Raw genomic sequence first — 16,675 nt, forward strand, 5'->3', positions numbered from 1 at the left:
CGCTAGCCCCAGCCCCCGGGCTGTGGGTGCGGCCTCCTCCGGGTCGGCTGGTGGGCGGCGTGGAGCCGCGTCGCAGCGCGCGTCCGCGGGTGGGAGGGGGCCTAATGCTGCCTCAGCATCCCCGGCCCCTGCTAGGAGTCGGCGGGGGGGTCCCGGGAAGGGTGAAGCTGCGGGGTCACAGAGGAGTGTGTCTCCTCATCTGATAGGGGTCTCATTCAGAGCTCCCAGCCTGCTGCTGGGGCTCGTAGGGCTCCGCTTGCGCGCACGCCAGCCAGGGCGCGTGGAGGTGTTGAGGCACGGCGGTATCTGGGGTTAGCGAGGGATTCCCCACCGGGGTCCCCGAGGCCATATAGGCCCACTTTGCTGGGCACTAGGTCCCGGCTTGCTGCAGGTGACGCTGCGGGTGTGGGACATAGGGGCTCTGGACATGCTCGGGGCAGAAGCTCCGCCCGCGGTGGTCGACATGGTCGAAGGACTGGTTGGGGCCCTGCGGTGGGATCTGCCGACATGGCCTTTGACCCCGAGGCCCTATCTGCTGCTTGGTCCTCGGTTGCTGGGGCTCTGGCTCCCCTGGTGCAGGCAATGCCTCGGGACGCGGGTGGTGACGGTGCTAGTGGGAGGTCACCGGGTTCGGCCAGTAGGGGTGTCGCCCGGGGTTGCTCCCAATTCATGCGGGCCATACAGGATATGGGCGACGCAGTAGCGGTGATGGGGGGAGGTCTGCCCGTAACCCTGACACCGTCGAACCCACCCCACGGCGGGCCCATAGGCGGGGTCCCTCACGCCGGGCCTCAGGCCGCTCAGCCCCCGTCCCGGACGAGTATGATACTGCCATGGAAGAGGATTTCCCTGACACTGACGATGTGGTCTGTGAGGAGGTCGACACAGCTGACCATGCCGACACGGATGATGATACCTGGGCTGCTCAGCCAGAGTCGGCAGGTGAGGCCTCTGATAAGGAGGGGGCAGGGTCTGATTCTGAGGGGTCGTCAGGTAGTTCACAGGGCACCCGATCTACCTCTTCTTCTGCCGGTGGGTCTGACCACGGCAGCGCGGCTAAGGCCCGCAAGCAGGCCACTAATTACGCTAAGAAGGCCGCGGGGCGCTTAGCGGAGGGGACAAAACGAAGGAAGAAGGTGGCCTTATCACGTCGGGAACCCAAGAGGCGTAACCTTCCCGGGGTGGTGCACTGCGACTACACGGCAGTGTTGAGGGGCCTTAGAGAGAGCTGTAGGGTTAAAATTCAAAAGGGGGATTTTGTGGATGTTTTTAGCCTGACGGAGGAGTCCAAGAAGGCGTTCAAAGAGGCCAAAGGTAAAGGGGGGATAGGGGCGGAGGCATACCGCTCCTATGATAATTGGCTGGCAGGTTTCTGCGTATTCGCAGCCTGCTACATGGAGGACAGGCCTGAGGAGCATATAAATGTCATAAGGTACATCCATATGGTCCATGACATGCACCTGAAATAAGAATTGCTTGCACATATCGGACATGGGGTGTAAGGATGTGGAGGTGTGGATGGAAGTGGTCAGGGTCCATCTGGGTGCAGTCGAGGGTGTAGCGACAGCTACGGCCGCGGCCCCCTCCAATGCACCCAGGGTTCCCCCGGGCATCCCGCAGGTGCAGCGTCCTGCTGGGACAGGGCAGGCGAAGGGGAAATGTTATGCTTATAACAACTCCTCTTGCCAGCTGGGACAGAAATGCAGGTTTAAACATGTCTGCATTAATTGTTCCGGGAACCACCCAGCCTCCAGCTGCTTTCGGGGCGGCCGCCCCGACAGAGGGGCGGGCGCAGGTTCCTCCTCCAAGGCGGGTCCCTCCGGGAACCCTCGATAGGGCTCATACCCCAGTTAGGGTCAAGGCGATGGCCGGCTGGCTTAGCCGATACCCGGATAGGGCGACTGCAGAGTTTTTGTTTCAGGGTTTTAGTCAGGGGTTCCAGTTGCCAGTTCAGGGCGTAGTTAGAGGGGGCTCCTTCAGAAACCTGCAGTCTGCTCGTTCCCTCCCTGAAGTGTTGAGGGAAAAAGTGGACAAAGAGTTACAGTTGGGGCGTATGGCCGACCCCTTTGATCAGCCTCCAGTAGATGGCTTGGTTATCTCCCCGGTAGGAATCGTGCCCAAGAAGGTCCCTGGCAAATTCCGACTAATTCAACATCTGTCTTACCCTGCAGGTTTCTCTGTCAATGACGCCATCCCGGAGGCATGCTGTTCAGTGGCTTATCAGTCATTTGACGATGCTCTGGCTATGGTTAGGTCATACGGTGCAGGGGCCCTTATGGCTAAGATTGATGTTGAATCCGCGTTCCGGCTGCTTCCATTACACCCCAATACTTTCAGGTTAATGGGCTTTCGCATAGGAGAGGAGTATTTCATCGACAAATGCTTGCCGATGGGGTGCTCGGTATCCTGTGCCTTTTTTGAGAGGTTCAGTACCTTTTTGCATTGGTGTGTGGAGCAGTCGTCAGGGGAGAGCGGGATCGCTCATTACCTTGACGACTTTCTGTGTGTTGGTCCGGCTGGGTTCACACGTTGTGCGGCCATCTTGGATAGCATCCGTTCTCTTTTCCATCAATTCGGGGTTCCGATTGCGGAGGAGAAAACGGAGGGTCCTGTCACGTGTCTCTCCTTTCTGGGGATCCAGATCGACTCTGTGCAGGGGCTTTGCTCGCTACCGCGGGATAAGGTCATGAAGCTTGGGGAGGCCATAGACGTTTGTCGCCGAGCCAAAAAAGTTCAATCGCGTCAGGCTCAGTCTTTGCTGGGGCAGCTGAATTTCGCTTGTAAAGTTATCCCTATGGGCAGGTTGTTTTGTAGAAAGTTGGAATGTGCCACTGCTGGGGTGGCCAGAGCGCATCACCTAATCCGCCTGTCGAGCGAGATCAGGCGAGACCTGGAGGTTTGGGCTGCATTCCTCCAGCATTTCAATGGTGTACTGATCTGGTTGGCCCTGGTAGTGGACAACCTTCAGTTACAGCTGTTCACTGACGCCGCAGGTTCCACTGGCTTTGGTTGTTTTTTAGCGGGTAGCTGGTGTGTTGCTTTGAGTCAGGCCTGACGCGAGACTTGCTGCTGTTGGAGTTGTTCCCCATTATGGTCTCCATGGAGATCTGGGGACCTCGCCTGGCGAACAGGAGTCTGCTTTTCTGGTGTGATAATTTAGGGGCGGTTCACGCCATTAACAACCAGAGGGCCAAATCGCTTGTTGTGTTGCGCGTGTTGAGTCACCTGTTTCTCCAATGTTTGCGCTTCAACATATTGTTCAGTGCGCAACACGTGCCCGGGGTCGAGAACGAAGTGGCTGATGCCCTTTCTCGCTTCCAGTGGCAACGCCTTCGGGAACTGGCCCCCGATGCTCACTCTGCGGGGGTTCCCTGCCCCTCTTCTGTTTGGCAGGTGATCGGGCCGGAATGGAGGGGTTAGCCGAGTCCTCCCTGGCGCCTGCTACCCTTAGGACATATCGGCAGGCCTTGACCGAGTGGGAGGAGTTCTCTGGAGGGGCCATGCGTGCAGGTAAGCGGGGGTACAAGCGCTTGTCGTCCTTCCTGTGGCATTTGTACAGCTCTGGCAGGTCCAGGGCAGTGGCGTCCTGCTATTTAGCAGGGATTTCCTTTTTCTGTAGGCTGAAGGGCTATCCTGACTACACAAAAAGTTTCTTAGTTACCAGAGCAATGAAGGGCTGGTCCCGTGTTTCCCCAGTCCCCCCGGACGCTCGTCGTCCTATAGATGCTTCCATGCTACTGGCCCTGATGGATGAGGTGGGTCGCTGCGCTGACTCAGTGTACGAGACCCTCTTATTCTGCCTGGCCTTTTCTTTGGCATTCTATGGGGCTTTCCGAGTATGAAATTGTGGCGCCGGCTAAGTCCAGGGAAGCGGTCCTTTTGTTGTCCGATGTGCGATTAGATTCTGGGACACTATGGGTACAGCTTAGGCGGTCCAAAACATATCAGGCGGCTAAGGGTAGATGGGTATCATTAGCGCCTGTGAGTCCAGAGGGGGTCTGCCTGGTGGCTCTTGCCTCGCAGTATGAGTTGGTGCGGCCGCCCAGCGAGGGCTCTTGGCTCTTGCATTATGACGAGTCCCCGGTGTCTCTTTACCAGTTTCGCTGGATGTTGCGTCGCTGTTTGGCAGGAATGGGTCTCTCCCCTCGGGAGTTTGGTACCCATTCCTTTCGCATTGGGGCAGCCACATCTGCTGCTGTGGCAGGGCGATCTATTGGGGACATTAAGGCTTTAGGGAGGTGGCGCTCTGCTAGCTATAAGAAATATATTAGGCCTCACCTCCTACCCTGAGCGCGCTGTGCTGTCTTGTTCGTTTTGTTTGGATGCTGAATGATCCTTTGTTACCCCTACCCTTGTCCTTCCTACTCGGGGATTAGCTAGGCTCTGCTGTTGGGCCAGCGTCCGGAGTTTTCTCGCTTTTTGCCTGACCTGACGGACTGAATTGACCTTTAATTCGGCTATAGTCTTAATTAAGAGTCCCTCAGCAGGTCCAGTCGTTTTTTCTCCGGCCGAGTACACCTTTCATTCCGCATCCCCTTCCACGTATTCTTACCCTCAATTGTTTGTGACTCTTCCCTCTTGTATCCTGGTATGGCTTTAATTGTGATTGAAGCATGTCTCCGGCACCAATACGTGCCACAATCAAAATCTTACAAAATTTTTCTTTTTTGGCAGATCCTCTAGTCCAATAACATGTCCCTTCATATCAATACAACCTTACTAATGGCTTCTTTTTTCTTCTCCTTTTTATAGGTATGGGGTACGATAGGTTAAAGGTGTGGGTAGTGGGTCACTCCTTTATCTATTGGGCTGCTAGGTTGATTGCCTCTGGGGAGGGGCCTGAGTTTCCTTGCTCTCAATCCATTAGTTGGTTGGGTGTTAGGGGAATGACTTGGGGCGCCCTGAAGTCATTCCTTATGCTGAATGTTCGCAGGTTCGGTGTGCCCGAAGTCCTGGTGCTTCATCTCGGTGGCAACGACCTTGGGAAAATGTCCCAATTAAGATTGCGGGCCCAGATCTTGAGTGATCTGGAGGCCATTTGTGCAGCCTGGCCACACTGTAGGTTAGTGTGGTCTTTTATTGTGCCTCGTATTTGTTGGAGAGGGGCCAGAGATGCTAATGCGGTTGACGAGGCCAGACAGAAGCTTAATTTGGCTGTTGCCAGGTGGGTTTTAACGGCCGGCGGTGCTGTTATACCTTATACACGGATTAGGTTCAAGTGCCATCACCTGTTTAGGCCTGATGGGGTTCATTTAGTTCCAGAGGGGCTGTTTATGTTTCTGGAGGATCTGCTTCTGGTTGTTGCTAGGGTGTCTTAGGCTGGTGGCGGGGCTGTACCCTGGGATCAGGGTTCATGCCTTGGCGGGATAGAACGGCAGGTTAATAGTTTCTTAGCCTTCATTACCCGTTTATGCAACGTATATAGATTATTTTCGGTGCGCTCGCCTATTCATGGACTTAGGCATTTCGCTCTATCTCCCGCTCGGGGGCAGTGAGACCACCTGGCTGGGTGTTACTCAATGTAGTTGGTCGAGTGGATACTGCTTGGTAGGGTAGTTTGATTACGTATGCTGAGTTTGGGGGTGGAGTTTAGTTTAGTAGCCGTTCTTTCTTGGCCACCATTTATTTAAATTAGTTTAATCAAATCAAAAACTAGCTTAAATAATCAAATAATAAATCAGCTAACAATTTCTGCCAAACCTATGTCTCCGAGTCTTTATTTCAGGTTTTATGTTAAGATAAGTTAAGTTAAGGTTTAACATGCTAGAGGTACACACACATGAGGTGCTAGGATGTTTAATAAAAAACAACTTCCATGCACCCCTCTGGTGCAATGCATACAGTACCTTCCTTCAGCTGCATCACACTGAGTGACTCACTGAAGTCTGGGCATGCTCACTGCATAGGATTTGCTTCTGCTGGGCTGCACAGACAGCAGCCCATATAAGCACTGTAGCTTTGGGGATGTACACAGAATGGCTTCCTGCTAGCAAGCTACTGCTGTCATCACTCCATGTACTGGCAGCCCAAGTGGGGGAGGAGTTTTCAGTCCTCTTTATGATGGGCAGTAGCAGCTTCCAATAGGAATGGCTGTCTGTCTGTTTTACACTGGAAACTTCCTGGCTTTCACCAGAGGGGCTGCAGTCCTGCAGCCCAATAACCGGAGCCACCACTGCCCTCCACCAATGCCTCGCCAGGTCCCTGAGTATACAGCTGGAACAGCACACCCTCCACCAACTACTCGCCGTGCCACTGAGTATGCGGGTGGTCCACATAGTGATGAGCAACCTGCATCTGCCCAAAGCCTTGTCTACCCCTGTTACCAAGAGTTGTAAAACTGGTTATTTGGTTTACATGTCTGTCCTGCCGGCCTGTACAGATATAATGTTACATGTCAGTATTATGCAATGTTGGGTGTCATTATATAAAAGTGCTAAAGTTTTAGAGCGCTAAAGTTGTTAAGTTTGTGAAAAGCACTTTATATTGTATGTATGAATAAAATATGTACATAAAAAACAGAAATGTCTTTTTATTATTATTATTATTATTATTATTATTATTATTATTTTTTATTATTTTATTAAATGAGGTAATAGCCATGATAAAAATCAATGCACTGAGCTGGTGAAAAAAAAAAGCCTCTTTAAATTACATCATCTTTGGCCAGCCAAAAAAAAGCTGCTTTTTAAACAGCCAATCATAGCAATTTTTACAAATTTCCCAACAGCCAATCAAATCAATAACATTCCACACACTTTTGGGCAGGCAGACCAGGGGAAGCAGTGTGAAATGGGCACACACGGGATATTCCCGGGTCTGAGGTGCAGTATGAAGGGGGTCTGTGAGCTCGCCAAATATCCAGCAAGAAAAACCTGGGTATTTGCAGGGGCGGCAATAAGAACATGGTATGAGTAAATAGTCAAAACCGTTCATTGATAACCTCAATTCAACATGCCTCCAGTGCCAAGAGTTTGTTTCTTTCCAGTTTTCCGCTGGGCCAAATGTGATGGGATGTGAGTACTTAATTTTTCAGTAACCCACAAGACATTGAGGCATAGTTGGAATGCATGTACTTTTTCTGAGCTTGCTATATTTACTTTTGATCACTTCTTCTTTTGCCTCCTTGATATGCCTATATACTGTATTATGCTATTTGTATTGCTTGATGTACTTTCCTTGGCCACTCCTGCAACAGGGGTGCTTTGATAGATGCAAATTTAGTTCTCTTATCACACTCATTCTAAAGAACATGATCCATAGTTTTTAGAATAATTTTTTTTTAGGCATACTTACCTGTCCCCTGGTGGTGCCCGGTGGTCCCTCGGTGTCCACGTTGTCCCTCAGACTCCACAGCAGGCCTTCAGCACCATCTCCGGCGTCTCCAGCAGTCCCAGGAGTGCTTTGCGTGAGTTCCCAGGCGTGCCGGTGCCTTCATCGGCGCGCGCGTGCACTCGCGCAAAGCACTCCTGGGACTGCTGGAGACGCCAGGGGACTTGGTAAGTCTAAAAAAAGGGTTGGGGGGGGGGAACAAAAAAAAAATTCCAAAAAGTTTTTTGGAATAATTCGGATACGGGATGCATGGATAGGGGATACTCAACCTGTATTAGATTTATACAGTATGTTATTTTCCATGTCTTTGAAATGTTATTGTGTGTAGTTGGTTGCATGTGGCACCACTACAGTGTTTTCCTCTTGCCAATTTATTTTAGCATTTTCATTAGATGGGGTTGACTTCTGATGTGGGAGGCTCCGTGTTCTTGGTTGAAATGTCCATGGATTCAATTATTTAATAAAGCAGTCCCTTTTTCTGTCCAAGACCAAAAAGTATGGCACTGATATTTTGTAGATCTTGGAGACCCATATTTTTAGGGGTAAGATGCTGGCTCTGAAACATCCCTAGCTTTCTCACAAGTTTACAGGTATTCCTATTTAGTTAGAAAGCATCTCAAATTCCAAATTGAGCAGTCAAATTGAGATTAATGTTCAAAATATTTTTTTTACAAGGCTTTTTTATTTGAACTGTTTTCTTTTTTGCCTCCTCTGTATAACACTGTGGTCCAATGCAAGGAGGACTATTTTATTACTGCTCCTGTCATTTGTATAGGGGCATTTAATAATGTGCTGTATTGCTGATCGGAGAAGAGAATTGTCTTTCGCTGTGTCATTATTTTCCACATTATTTTGTTGAGTTAGGTTTATTGAATGTTTGTAAGGTCTATTATCCCAATGCCATACAATTCTGTTGTTTTTCCTTGACTTTCAATGTTAAAGAAGAACCACTGAAATTAACACTGATGTATAATTTTATATATTCAATTCTATAGTTTGAATTCTAATTTCATTGAATATTTTTTCTGCAATCTTGTTAAATTCAGTGTTTCTGTGAGCATTTATATGTGCGATTGGCTTGTGCTTGATGGTTGCTGTGTCTCGAAAGAGGTGAATGTAAAGAAGAGGCTATGGTTAAACTCCCATATACTGGATAGTGCCACCCTCTGGAGTCCTAAACAGAGGGTGAGATTTAATAGGATGAGAGATCCAGAAAGTGAGAGATTTTGGGCCTTATTCTGATCGGTGCGGATTTTACCGCATGCGGACGTCCCGCCGATGTTGATCGTCTGCGCATGTGCAGAGGTCACTCTGCGCATGTGCAGGCGATTTCGCCGCACGTATTCTTTATACGCCGCACAGGGGGCGTAGGGGGGCGTGAGGGGCTACTTAGCCTCATTACCCTATGCATACGCCCCACGTTTCATGGGCGTTTCCATGCAAACGCGGGGCGTATGCATGGTAATGAAGCCGTGACGCGTGTGTAGGGGGCGGGCATCTGACATCGCCGGATGTCAGCTGCCCGCCCCCATACATGATTTCACACGGACAAGTGTCCGTGTGGTCTTGGGTGGCGGGACCTGGTGGAGCGTGCGGCCCTGCATTCGATGTTCGGCGACCATCGAATGCAGGGGCTGCTCCCAACATGGAGGAGGCGTATCCCCGTCCACTTTCATGTGGACCGCCACATATCCGCATACGGACGGAGGTGGCGATCCGTATGGAAGGCGGGGATTCGCCTGCACGGACATGACCGCATATTTCTGATCGGGCCGCACCGATCAGAATAAGGCCCTTTGTGAGAATTCTCCAGTTTTTTTACGGCGGCAATCATTTACACTTCAAAATCAAACTGGTTTTGAAGTGCAAATGATTGCCGCTTTAAAAAAACTGGAGAATTCTCACAAAATCTCTCACTTTCTGGATATCTCATCCTATTAAATCTCACCCACAGTTTCTTCCCTCTGCAGTGTTTATCCCAGCTGGCAATGATGTCTATTCGCACTGCATCTGCGCATTGCCTCCATTGGTATGTGTCTGTCCTTGGGTTGTGCCCTCTACTGTGCACTGCCCTCTTAGATTATTCGGTACTCTTTACCTAGAACGGCACCCACGATTTTGATCTTGGGCATCGCAAGGTAAAAAATTGCGTCGGTCGCATTGCATGCGACCAAAAAATCGCATGCGATGCGACCGACGCGATTACCGCGATTTCACATAGGGAACAATGTTAAATGGCCCAATTGACCCGATTTTACATAGGGAACAATGTTAAATGGCCCACAGAGGCCAAATAGCCACCCTCAAGTGTGAAATGCCCCCCCCAATTGTTAACACCACCCCACGATCAACGTCAACCCGAAGCGTGGCGAGCGCAGCGAGCCCGCGAGGGGCGGCGGTACGTGTCCTACGACCTTTTCATACCCCCACTATCCACGTCGGCGTGGAGTTGAGAATAGAAAGTGTGGCGAGCGCAGCGAGCCACCGAGCCCGAAGCGAGGGGACGCGGACACCTGTGAAACCCGCAAGGGGACGCGGATACCTGTGAAGGTATCCGCGTCCGCTCGCCACGCTTTGCGCTCGCCACACTTTCTATTCTCAACTCCACGCCGACGTGGATAGTGGGGGTATTAAAAGGTCGTAGGACGCGTACCGCCGCCCCTCGCGGGCTCGCTGCGCTCGCCACGCTTCGGGTTGACGTTGATCGTGGGGTGGCGTTAACAATTGGGGGGCCATTTCACACTTGAGGGTGGCTATTTGGCCTCTGTTGCCCATTTAACATTGTTCCCTATGTAAAATCGGGACAATTGGGCCTTTTAACATTGTTCCCTATGTGAAATTGCGGTAATCGCGTCGGTCGCATCGCATGCGATTTTTTGGTCGCATGCGATGCGACCGACACGATTTTCATTTTAAAATGTATTTCTATGTAAAATCGCGGTCATCGCATCGGTCGCATTGCATGCCATTATAATGGCATGCGATGTACATTCGATGCCCGCGATGGGTGCCCTTCTAGGTAAAGAGTACCGATTATTCTCTTTGCTAACAATTTATTTGATGCTGATACTCTTGGGCCCACCAGACTTTATCCAGGATACTGGGCCACAAGCAATACAGATGGACAATAGATCTAGTTCACACCATTCACTAATTAAAACTTACCTCCTTGGCTTTAACTCACTATGATAAGGAGAATACCACATACAGTATAGGGCGAAATTTATTAAAGCAAAATCGTAAAAAATAGGTGTAGTCGTATACAGAATACACCTATTTTTTACACATTCATATTTTTGGATTTACTATCCCAAAAATACGCCAATTCGTATTCGTATTGATGGCACATTCATATTAGTATTTACAAATACGAATGTATACACCATCGAGAAATATGAATAGGAATCACCATTCAAAAGAATGTTAAAATAATATTAAAATACGGCTGCTAATTATAGGCAAACTGACGATAATTGCCAGCCAAATACGCCAGGAAAATAGACTTACATTTCCTGGTGTATTTGGCTTTATCCTGAACGGATCAGTCAAATCTGTGTCAGCTTCAGTGTAATAAAAATAGAAGAATAAATAAATTAAAAAACAGCGTGGGGTGTTTCCCCCCCCCCCCATGGCCGTAACCAGCACCAGGTTCAAAGAGCTGGGGATGGTTATAAAAAATCAGGGAAACAACAAAATAGGACTGACTGGTTGGTAGGAATAAATGCTTTGGCCAGGGGGACTTGTATAAAAAGTCTCCCCCTGGCTGTGGCATTACCCTGCTGGCTGGTTGGGCCTGGGGCTGGTTCTTAAAATACGGGCTACCCCTATTCATTTTGTCCCCCATATTTTGGGAATCAGACCCGGCCCTGGAGCCTGGGGCTGGTTTTAAAAAATCAGCGGAGCCCTGTTTCATTGTTTCCCTGATCTTTTAAAACCAGCCCCGGCTCTTTGAGCCTGGTGCTGGTTATGGCCGTGGGGCCAAAATATATTCTTCTATTTTTTATACACACTGCAGCCTGCACAGATCTGATTGATCTGTGCAGACTGCCTATATGAATTTGTATTAGCGGCTGTATATATGGCCGCTAATACGAATAAATACGAATGAATATGCCATCGGAGATTACAAAGCAGTCGTATTTGACTGCTTTGTAAATTATCCTCTGTATGCAGTTGTATTCATTTGTATTAAGAATACGAAAAATCATATTCTTAGTAAATTTCCCCCATAGTATCATGAGCCTTTTTATTGTCTTCTGAGCTTAGTCAACTTCTCTGAAAATACTGTATAAGGCTGGCATCTGTGCCCTAGTATGAACGAGTGCTTACCGTGGAGCATAAAATTTGGGAAAATTTTTAAGATATTAGGGTTTAGGGTTTAGGCTAAACCGGACAACATGAAAAATAGATCAGGATTTATCATTGTTGGGATCAATATGTTTAGTTCAAATATGTATTATTTTATGTTTACACTCCTAATTCTTATTCTATTTTTTTTCTGGAACTCTGAAGCAAATTATACCGCTATTCCTTCAATATTATTAAACCCTGGTGTGACCGGACGCCTACTCTATTTTCTGGCTACACTCTTCGGGTCCACAGATGTCGGTTTCTAGTCTCACGGGACCTGGCCAATAGGGGATTTCCTCTTACCATCAGTAACAGTCTATTACTGAATCCACCCACTACGCATTAAGCAGGGATATCACTGCCACCACCAAACTCCTACCATGTGGCGTCTGGTACCACGGTTACAGTACCTCGTCAGGCCCACACACTGGAACCTGAGTATTACCTGCTAGGGTGTATGTGTTGACACGCTGCTGACACACCCCTGACTGGCATCAACTGGTTCCTCAATGAATGGTCCTCTGCAACGGTAGCTGGCAGAGTGGAGCTGGGAGATGCTGGATCCTTTACGTAGTACAGAAGGATAACGGGACTACGTTTTGGCGTATTCCTGTTGGATGCAAGATAAGCCGTCGTCTTGGGGCAAAGGTTGTTTATTGCTGAAAAGAGCTCTTCCCTATTGCTAGGGGATCAGCATAGAGAAGATGTTACACCATTCACATATACTGTAGATAGAAATAAAACTTTCAGGGCTCACATGTCCTCCTTTTATCCTAGTCCAATACACACTACCACAGGGGGTAAGCCCACCCTGTGGTCTCCAACCAATTATCATAAGTGCCAAAGCGGTGCACAAGTTGGACAAAGAAGGCATATGCGATTCAGAGTCACTATCGATTGAAATTGGACTATATAGTACAAATCGATTTGAAAATGTCACTAAATCGCACCGTGTGTGCACAGCATAACACTATTGTACATCAGTAATTACCATATATTTTAGTATCGTTAAAAAATATATACTTTTGTATGCCAAAGAGTTCATGCTCCAGTTGCATGCATGCAATTAACAGGTGTTACTAGTTGGTGCACAAATCTAAAGCCCCGTACACACAGGGGAGATATATTGCTCAGCCATATATGGCTGAGCAATATATGGCTGAGCAATATATTGCTCAGTTTCTCCTTTTCATCAGCAACCAGAGATGGTCGCTGATGAAAAAGAAACTGCCAGGGGGAGCCCGGAAGTGGAAATCAGCTGGTCGCAGGAGCATGTTCCTGCGACCAGCGATCACTACTGGGGTAAAAACGGGAGTGCGCACCCGGCGATATATGGCCGGTGCACACTCCCATCGCGGGCAATACGGTCGCTTAGCGACCATATTTCCCGCGATATTACACAAAATCGCCCCCGTGTGTACGCATCTTAAGAATTTTTAAGCAATTTAAAATATTAAGCTAAAATGAAAAATATAAATAAACTTTTGAACTTTTCTCCAATGTTGTTATCCTACAGTGAGTCCTTCGTCATAAACAGACAAATAAAATGCATATGAATATGTTTTGCTGTATTTAAAATGAATAGATAACCCAACAGAAATGTCAAAGTTTCTATGTACGTTTAATAATATTGCTTCTGTATAAATAAAGTTAAAAATTCTTCATGGATTGTTTTATTTTAGCAGCAGCTCCCAACACTTCCTTGTTCCTCAGACTGTATACCAACGGATTTAACATTGGAACCACAGCCACATATACTATTGAGATAAGTTTGTCATCTGATCTAGAGTGGTTATTTTCTGGTTTCATGTACAAGAAGATGATTGGTCCATAGTATAATATTACGGTGGTGAGATGGGAAGTGCAGCTGGAGAAAGTTTTAAGACGTCCCTCTGAAGACTGGATCTTCAATATTGTAGAAATTATATATACGTAGGAGATTACAATAAATGAAAGTGGTAGGCACCCAATGAATACGCTCTCTACTGATGTCAGAATGTCTCTGTTTGTAGAGTCACTGGCCGAGAGCATACTCAGTGTCTTCAAGTCACAGAAAAAATGGTTGATTTCATTTGAATGGCAGAAAGATAATGAAGATACAACCAGTGTATGTACCAGGGAGTTCAAGATGCCAATGAGCCAGGAAGAAGCAGACATTAAAATAAACACTTTTTTCCTCATGATCAATGAATATTGCAAGGGCTTACAGATTGCCACATAGCGATCATAGGCCATGCATGTCAGGATAAATATCTCTGCCTGTCCACATACTAAAAAAAAATATAACTGGCTGATACAGCCTTGAAATGAGATCTTGTGGTCTCGCGTTATAAGGATGGACAGTAATTTAGGGAAAGTAATTGAGACAAAGGTGATATCTGTAGTGGAGAGATTACACAGGAAGAAATACATGGGGGTGTGCAACTGGGGCACTAGACAAACAAGTGTGATAATAATCAGATTCCCAGTGACTGTAGTAAGATACATGCAAATAATCACAACACAGATTAACACATATCCACTGGTGAAGCTGGGAAATGCTATGATATTGAATTCCCTTATTGTACTGATTGTACAGTTATTCATCTGGTTAACCTAGAAAAATGTTTTATTTTTGTTATTGAAATAGATAAGTAACTTAACTTTTTTATTTAAAAAGTATGCACATTGCATGGAACCTGCCAAAATGTGTATTCTGTATGTCTCATGTACTGTATGTGTCTCTGTGGCCAAACCATTGCTATGCTTAGAAGTGGTGTCTGAAGAGCGGCCATTTCTATTCCACACCACACTGCATAGCCCCCTTTACTTTCAACATACCCTCTCTGAACCTTGGCTACTGTACATACAAAATCCCCATTACTACTTAGCTATGTCCCTTCCACTTAGCTAACATATGGAAATTTTGCAAATGGTTCATCATTTTGTTTGCATTTCTCCATTCTGCCATACTACCCCCTTGCCTAAATGAAAAAAAAAAAAAATCAAATCAAAATATGTGTAAACCACTGACTAAATTGGGTTGGGAAATGTTAATCACTCAGTGGCATATCTACTACATAATGAGCATAGTGTGTGTGGTGACCATACCACACACCCTGCACACATGGGACAGGATGTTCTATCACAGAATGTAATAAAAACCCAGTTATCTGGGCTTTTATCGAAGTTTGGTATGCAGGAAAATCCGTACACCGAGTTATTGCAGCGGGGGGTATCGCCAGCAAAAGCTGGCAATACACCATAGAATCCTATATGCTTCTTACTGCATCCCCGCCGCCCCGCATTGGCTGCGCCACTCCTCCCTCACCTATGTCTGGGCAATCTCCTGCTGTGCTCCCCAAACCAATGAGCTCCTCCTCACTAGCCCCGTAATTCCCCTTCCAGGTGCAGGGAGGAGGAATAGAGCCCTTCAGCAGCATCCGGGCACAGGAGGAGGGGGAGAGCTGCCAGGGACCAGATTATCCCCCGCCGGTTGCTTCGCAAAGGGCAGCTCTAATCGCATAAGTTAGACCAAATGCAATTAGTATCAATACAGTAGCCAGAGGAGGGGGCAGTTAAGAGGCAGCAGATCTTAGAGCATCTCGCCCATGATCTTTAATGCTTACCTCTATCTTGTCCCACATCATCAGCAGCAGTCACCAATTTTTCTGGTGATCCCCACAAGGAATGTAGGATCAAGATTTTTAATCATATTCAATATTCCCGATCCCCCGATCAGGAGATCAGGACATAGACCCAATTATTTTTAGATATATGGGCACAATACCTAACCAGCGCTTCTTCTTGGCCAATTTTGTTTCCTCTTGTGTCACACGTTTGATGAAGAGAGCTAACAGATCACAGGATGTAGTGCAGAACCCCACCTCAGACCGGTTTCCAAACCATAGTGGAAAATAATAGGTAATCATTCTGCATCATTAGTGGTAACATCAGCCTCACCACACTAGGTGCTGCTCTGGGGGTAATATATAATTGCCACATGTAGAAGAAAAGAAAAGTAAACTCAACAGTAAAGATAAGGAAAACACTTTAGCATGATTGTAATGATTATTAATTTGCATCCACCAATTTATGTGTTGGAAAATGTTTTGGAAATCAGAACAAACTTTTTTTTTTATCCATATGTACAGTAACCCCCACTGACATTTGTGCTGATGTTCACGCTGAGGGTGTGTTCAAACTGAAATCTAAATTGCAGTGTAAAAATAAAGCAGCCAGTATTTAGGCTGCACAGAAACAAAATAACTCACCCAAATGTAACTCTCTCTGCACATGTTACATCAGCCCCACCTGCAGTGCACATGGTTTTGTCCATTAAAGAAGGAGTTTGCTTTTGCAAACCAACCTGAGTAACCCCCAATATGTATTAGAACAACAGGTACTGTACAATGTGTTAATATGTTCAAAATATCAAAAAGTTAAGTTAGTGTTAAAAAAAAAAAAAGGCTGTGTATCCCCACCTCCCCACTCCCAGAAGTATAACCGGTCCCGATGGTTTCCAAAATACAGGGGGAACATTGACTTCAGTTCCCCTGTATTTCAAAAACCAGCACCAGGCTCTTGGACAGGTCATTGCCAGATATATCACTTTGTGTATTGTTGCAGGGAGCTGTGCAAGTTGTGTGTACACACCTTGAGATTCCCTTGCTATTTGACTTAAGATTTGAGTGCTATGCAATCTTTTCTATCTCTGTGGTATCTACATTCGATTTGCACTATATAGTCATTGCTGCCCTGTCTATCTGGGTTTCGCTTTGTGCTGTCACAGGAGCGCGCATCGAGATCGCAAGGTAAAAAACCTGTGCAATCTGCATACGATCTGCTTGCGATTTGACTATATAGTCAAAATCTAATGTCAAATCTCACCGTGTGTACACAGCATTACTTTTTGATATTATGCCTGAAAAGCCCCGTACACACGGTGGAGGTATATTGCTCAGCCATATATAGCTAGCAATATATGGCTGAGCAATATATTGCTCAGTTTCTCCTT

This window comes from Crinia signifera, chromosome 4, assembly GCF_055691185.1.
Source record: "Crinia signifera chromosome 4, ASM5569118v1, whole genome shotgun sequence".
NCBI lineage: Eukaryota > Metazoa > Chordata > Amphibia > Anura > Myobatrachidae > Crinia > Crinia signifera.